The 6815-nt window shown below is 35.7% G+C and overlaps 1 pseudogene; it reads left to right on the top strand.

Annotated features, from left to right (window-relative positions):
* The first annotated feature begins 1316 nt into the window (after nucleotides 1-1316).
* LOC149222134 (uncharacterized) lies at nucleotides 1317-2111 on the top strand (annotated as a pseudogene).
* Nucleotides 2112-6815: the final 4704 nt, after the last annotated feature.

Raw genomic sequence — 6815 nt, 5'->3', positions numbered from 1 at the left:
TAAGAAGGTACTTGAATTCTGAAAGAAAATTTATTCACCATGACTTTTGAAATTATATGTCACACCAATATTAAGTCTACAGATTCATGACCTTTATGTGCTAGGATAAATTGAAATTTTGTGTTGTAGAGTGAAATATTTTGAGTAGCTGTTTAAGCAATCATAACTTATGTTAGAAGAAAAATTAAATGGACTGCCTTTAACAAAATAAATCGTTAAACAAATTTATTGAATGTATTATGACCATTAAATGATTACTCTAAGGGGCTTTAAGAAATTAAACAACCAAGGAGATATTCCAACAGAAACACACCATAAACAAGAAGAGACATCGCCACCCGACCCAAAACCGGATCGGATGACTGGGAAGGTTATCCCTCCCCAAAACACAAAATAAAATCATTTTATTAATAATATGGCCCGCCTGCAAGCGCACCCGTGAAGGCAACACCATATCAAACCCTTAACAAAGCTTTAATAGCTACCGGGTTTTACATTCATTAATTACAACATAAAGATCGAAACAATATCAGGAAACTCTAAACAAACCTATTGGCTACAATACATTTTAGCTATAATGATTTTAGCACTTTGAATTCTTGACGAGAGAAGGAGCTTCTTTTGGTGCTTGGACTTGAACAGATATGCACTTCATTTGAGGTAACCTTGTGGATCATATTTATCTGCAATGGCTGTAACCTGGATGCTCCACAAAGAGATTACACAAACCTAAATTCTAGCAGTGTTAGTATGATTTTGTTGTTAGCAATATAGCTTTCTTGTATTTTGATTACTTATAACCATAATCATTAGCACTGTCCAATTTCAGCGATTGAATGAACATGCAGTAGTTCAGATAAGTTAGCCTTGCTGTGTTTTCTGCTAATTCAATGAAATTATTAATATTAATCTCTTAGACATAAATGGTTACCTGTTTCACATTTGCATCATAGATTAAGGGCCTCAAGAACTCTTTGACATCATACATATCACTATCCTTATGCTTTGCATATCCAGTATGCAGTGCCTCTGAAATTTGTATGATCCCAGATTGAAATTAAAATAAAATGAGCTATGGGATTCAACAGTATATTGTTTTAATTATGTAGCTTGTCCGCTTTGTTAAAAAAATGAACTCAACACAGAGATCTTAATAATAACTATTGTCAAAACTATAGATTAAAAGTACATACAAAGAACTAGAAGGAACTAGAAAGATGAATGCTTTAAGCTGGAAAATACAAATGATTACATTTCTCTTATTCATAATCTATTTGAAAATTGATTGTCTTCTACCTGTCTTTTTCTTAATTAAGATGAGAGACGACAGAAATGTAAGTTGTGTGCATAATAATTCTGAAGGTGGCCATCTCCCAGATTATTCTCCACAACCTGCGATTGTTCTCAAGATGGAGGATGGGAGCGATCTTCTTCTTCCTATAATTGTCTATAAGTTTTCTTTCAGAGAGTTTGCTATCAATCACTTCATATTTCTGCCCCAAATTATGGCAGCTAAAGGCTTAAATGGGCAATAGTTTTTGATGGCTAAAGGAATGCCATTTAATTAGAAAGTACAGGTGAAAAAATTTAAACAATCTACCAAAGTGGATTTGTAAATTTAGATGCCAATTCATCGAACGAGTAGGGGCCTTCTAGAAACCCTGAAAGTCAAAATGTGGGAAACCGTCTCAACCCCGAAGGCAAAGTAGACAATGAAGGTGGGGAGAGAAGTGTCAAGTTAGCACTGGCCCAGCAGCGGATGGAAGAATTGAAATACGAGAACTTTGAGCTTAAATTCATGGTGAAAAAGGGCTTCTCGAATGCTAGAACTAACAAGTGTGACAATGTTCAAAGAAGATCCACTTCTAAGGGCCCTGTTCGACTGACAATTAAAAGGATGAACAAAATCATCCATGCCAACGGGTCTGTTAATCGATGTTGACGATGTACGGAAAAAAACTTGTAAACACTGGTCTTCTAGGAATCGGGCAGAGCAGAGAGGAGTGCAACTAGTTCGTAGAAATCAAGTTTTGAAGCTAGATGAGGACCTTGATACCAACATCATTGACAAATATATGGAGCAATTGTACTTCAAACTCCACAATGCATAGTGCTTCAAGGAACAGATTCATAATTTCATTTAAATATGTGCATGATAAGATTTGCCGTGGAAATTACTCATAGGAATGACTTTAAAAATGAACACCATCAAAATATAACTATGCAGCTAGTATGCACTGAATAATTTTTTTTTATGTGTATAGCGAGGGTTTATAGAACAAAAAAAAACATGCGGCCTCCCGGAAGTAATGATCCTGTAAATTTCAAAACAAGTCGAGTTAAAAATCCCAACAAAACAATTTTTTTTTTCTAAGATGCCTATAGGCCCTAAGGGTTGAGACTAAGCTCTGATACCATATGTAACAGCCCAAATAAACATGTAATTAATCAACTAATTAACATCAAGTTCAAACTATGAGTAGCACTTACCTGTGGTTGAAGCCTGCTTACTGCAACAAGGTTTTGGGGACGACTTTCCACCCAACCATAGGCACAATTGTGCAAGGACTTGCTACAACCGGCCACCCCCGAGCCCTCAATCAATGTACTACTGCCAGTGACTCCTCTGTCTTAGAACACTATTCTCCCAAGAGAATGAATGATAGAATCTTGGAATGATGGAATACCTCCCATCTTCCCCACCATCTAATAAATAGAGCAAAACATTGGAAGGGGAACCACATGCACACACTGCATGTGTCTACATGCAACTTTATTGCTTTCTTCTTTTATTTCTTTTTGATAGCTTTACTTTGTTTTATTTCTATTTATTTTTATTTAGAGCTTTAGTATGGTTATTTTTATTTATTTTTTTGTTTTTTTGTTTTATTTCCATTTTTATTTTTATTATTTTTTATTCATTGTTTTTTATTTATTTCCTTGTATTTTTTTAATATTATATTATTATTATTATTATTATTTATTTTTATTATTTATTATTAAGGGATTTATTATTTATTATTTATTATTAAGGGACATTACACTAAGTACTCCCCCTGTCAAGCTACTACTCTTCTTCATGAATAGTAGATCTTCATGGTTATGTTACTCCCCATATCACAATGCTCTTCTTTTTACTCTAGATAGAAGGATTGATGCCTTATCATCAACTAGCACATTATCCCTTCTTCATGTCTCAAAAAACTACTTTATCATGGCTTCAAAAATGCTTAAAGATGCTCCACTTCAATGCTTCCAAACAGATTGCAAATAGCCACACACCAAATGTTCAAGTCCAAGTTTTTATGCTTCAATCCATATTTTGTTGTCTCCATAGTTAGAATTAAGAGGCCTTCATAGTCCAAAACAAGAGAAAATGCCACTGAAATTGTCTTTCTTTCTATCTCTCTTCAGATCCGAGTTCCTTTGTGTCTTTGTGCTTCTCCTTAAGTCACTGCCATCCAAAATTTCAACATCATTGCATTTGGATGAAATGGTGAGAGGTTGTGCCTCACTGTTGCTATTTTTCTAAGTGACCAATATCAACTTGAGTTATATTTGACTGCACAACATTCTCCTTTCTACAGTCCTTTTGATGAGCCCTTTTTTTGTGTTCTTGCAAGTTATCTCCACTAGTAGATTTTGATATCCAATATGTGACTGTCTTTTAAATTATTTCTACTTATTGACAACTGCTCTTGCTTACAACTCCATTCCCAGATGTATCTGTTTGTTTGAAGGTTGCTTCTATTTGCGTCCATTATTTACCTATTCTTACATCATATCCTTGAGTCAAGACATTCAACTTCTGTAATAATAGCAACATAGTTCTTTGCCCCATTTCTTTAGCATTAGATGGCCTTCTTTGCTGCTCCAATTTCTACTTAGTAATCAAGTGGAAAAACATCTTCAACAACAGTCCATTGGATAGATAAGAGATCATGTTCTTCAATGGAGTGTTCCTGAGAAATGATTTATCAAAGAATGATTGTTAGTATATCTCATCAAGGATTTCATATGGACACTTTTACGGATAGCTTCTGCAATAATGATCAAGAATCACAAGCTCCCCTTAACTGTATGCATGGTCTCCTTTTGGCAGAATCCTATATTCAAACACTCAGGATATCAAGGATATCTTCATCAAGTCAACAACATGTGTTATTGGCTAGAGAGTTAAGGAGATTTTAAGATTGTATTTGCTTTCTTCTCCATACTTGTGTGAATTTCTTCTCTGGAATGGTTCTAGCTTGTGTAGGAGCCCAAGTCAAGTTACAATCACGTGTCATATGACTAATGTTATGACACTTGAAGCATTCTATGTTTTTCATGAATAAGAATTCATGATTTCTTCCTGCAAAATTGTTCCTCAGAGATTGTTGGGGACCATAATATCTATCTTTATGATATGCCCTACAATCTTTTGCCATGTGTCCAAAGTTTGTATAAGCATAACAATAACCAAGAAATAAACTTTGGTACTTGGGAGATGGAGATTTCCTTGATGTACTTCTAAAGTCTTTCTACCTTGAGATCCTTTGATGATAACCATTGCTTCTCGCATCCTTGACATCATCTACATTTCTTCTTGGAACAAGACTTCCTTCATTGTTGCCTTGACTCTTATCCTTACCTTTGCTGACACTGGGAGCATCAACATTTATTTCTGACTTCCTCACATCTTTGTTGTTTGAGGTATTATCGTTCTTGCTTGAGGATTCACCTTCATAGCCAAGACCTGATTTATCAAATGGAGATGTTTTATGGTTGAGCATGTCATCCAAGGCTTGAGAGCTATTCAAGATTTTGTCCATTCCTTCAACCTTTTTCTCGAGGGAGACAATCTCTTCTTCCAATCTTTCACAATCATTATTCTTCTTAGCAAGTTTTTTCTCAAACTATTCCTTGATACGTGTTGCTTCATTTGCTTCTATTTTAAGGGAGATGATATCTGACTTCATTTTGAAGATTTATTCATTTTCTTTTGCTAGTATGCTCTCCATTTCTTCCTTGATCCTAGTAGCTTTACATGTTTCGGCCTTGAGAAGGTTGAGGATGGATTTTAGTTTGAATATTTCTTCATCCTTTGCTTTTAGTTGGCATATCATGGTGTTTCTCTCCTTTTCTGCTTCATCAACCTGCCCTTCTATGATTGCCAATTCTTCCATTGTCTTCTCAGCTCCATGTGATTGTTTCCTTGCTTCTTCTAGTTGTGATCTAAGGGAGGAGACCTCTTCCTTGTATTGACCAGTCTCTGCTTCATGTTTGTTCAAACTCTAGTGCCTTTGTTCAAGGTGGATTGACAAGTTATCTTCCCATTTCTTTGCTTTATCCAATTGATTTGTCATGGATATGACTTCTTCATGATGATTTATTTTGTTTTGATGAAATTCCTTCTTAGGCTTGGCAAGCTCTTCATCCCTTTCTTGTACTTGAAGCTTGACAAGGTCAACTTTCTTCCTTGTTTGGTCTGGTCACCAGCTAGTTCTTTCTTATTAAGTTCCTTATTTTCCTTTTTCAAATTGATAATCTCTTCCATGGCAGCCATAAGTTTAGTGAGGAGGTCTTCTTCAAAATATTTTTCATTCTCTTCATCTTCTAAGTCTTATTTAGCCTTGATGTCATCATTCTCATTTTTAGCTTCTATGATGGTTTCTGGATTTCCTTCTTGGTTTCCATCACCTTCTTGACTAGTGGTCATGGTCAATGCTCCTTTTGAGTTAAGGTCATGAAGTTTGTCCCATATACCCTTTGCTGATGAACATTTTCCTAAATTGTTCTTTATAGAATTAGGTAGCCATTCAAGATTGCTTTCATTTCTTTTTCATTGTACTCCTTGGATTCTCCATCCATCATGCTATCAACAATCACTGATTTCCATAATTCAATGCCTTGAGTCTTTAAGAAATTCCTCATTCTTGCTTCACATATATCAAAGTTTCCATTGAACAATGGAGCCTTCACAAATTGATTGACTTTGATTTCGGTGGTTGAGGGAGACACATCTTTAGGAGGATTGGAGACTTTCTTCCTTGGCTTCACCATTTGTGTTCTAATGATCAACCTTCAAGCTGTTAGGCTTTGAGTGAAGGTACCGGCTCTGATACCTATTGTTGGAAATACTGGGGGGGGGGGTGAATCAGTATTTCTTTCCAATTGTTATTTTTACTAGTTAAATCATTTATATTTAGAACACAAAAAGAACAATAGGAATCAATGATTTTATTGATATAATCTTTACAATAAATCAAATACAATATATATAAGGCTCTAACCTGTTGCCAAGCACCAACTTGGTCTTATGTGAGGCTCCAACCTCTAGGGCACCAACCCTATCTCTCAAGGCACCAACCTTGTGTTTAGGAGCACCAACTCCAAGGAAACCAATCCTTCCAATTCTGAGGCACCAAACCCAAGGGCTCCGACTCTATCTTGTCAAGGAACCAACCTTTGATTTAGGAGCACCAACTCCAAGGACAAAAATCCTTGCAATTCTGAGGCACCAACCCTAAGGGCACCGACCCACTGCTATATTTTTTCTAGATATGTTTGATAGTAATTCTCTGCTCCCAAAATCTTCTTCGCTAAATTGTGTCAATCTACAGTTTCACTGTAGTCTCCATGCTATAAAAACAATGACAACCTTGTCTCATAAAAGGTGTCACCATTGCTCTTAATTACATCCAAGAAAAATCTCTAAGTCACATCATGATGACCAATACATCATGATCTTCAATAGTCTTCACACATCTTCAATGTGTCTACAATGAACTGAACTAAACTCTGCACAAAAGCAACTCTCTGTTTCAACGCCT

This window comes from Pinus tabuliformis, chromosome Q (assembly GCF_031772625.1).
Source record: "Pinus tabuliformis cultivar Carrire ecotype Pingquan chromosome Q, CPIR1, whole genome shotgun sequence".
Classification (NCBI taxonomy): domain Eukaryota; kingdom Viridiplantae; phylum Streptophyta; class Pinopsida; order Pinales; family Pinaceae; genus Pinus; species Pinus tabuliformis.
This window is presented reverse-complemented; position numbering and strand designations above follow the sequence as displayed.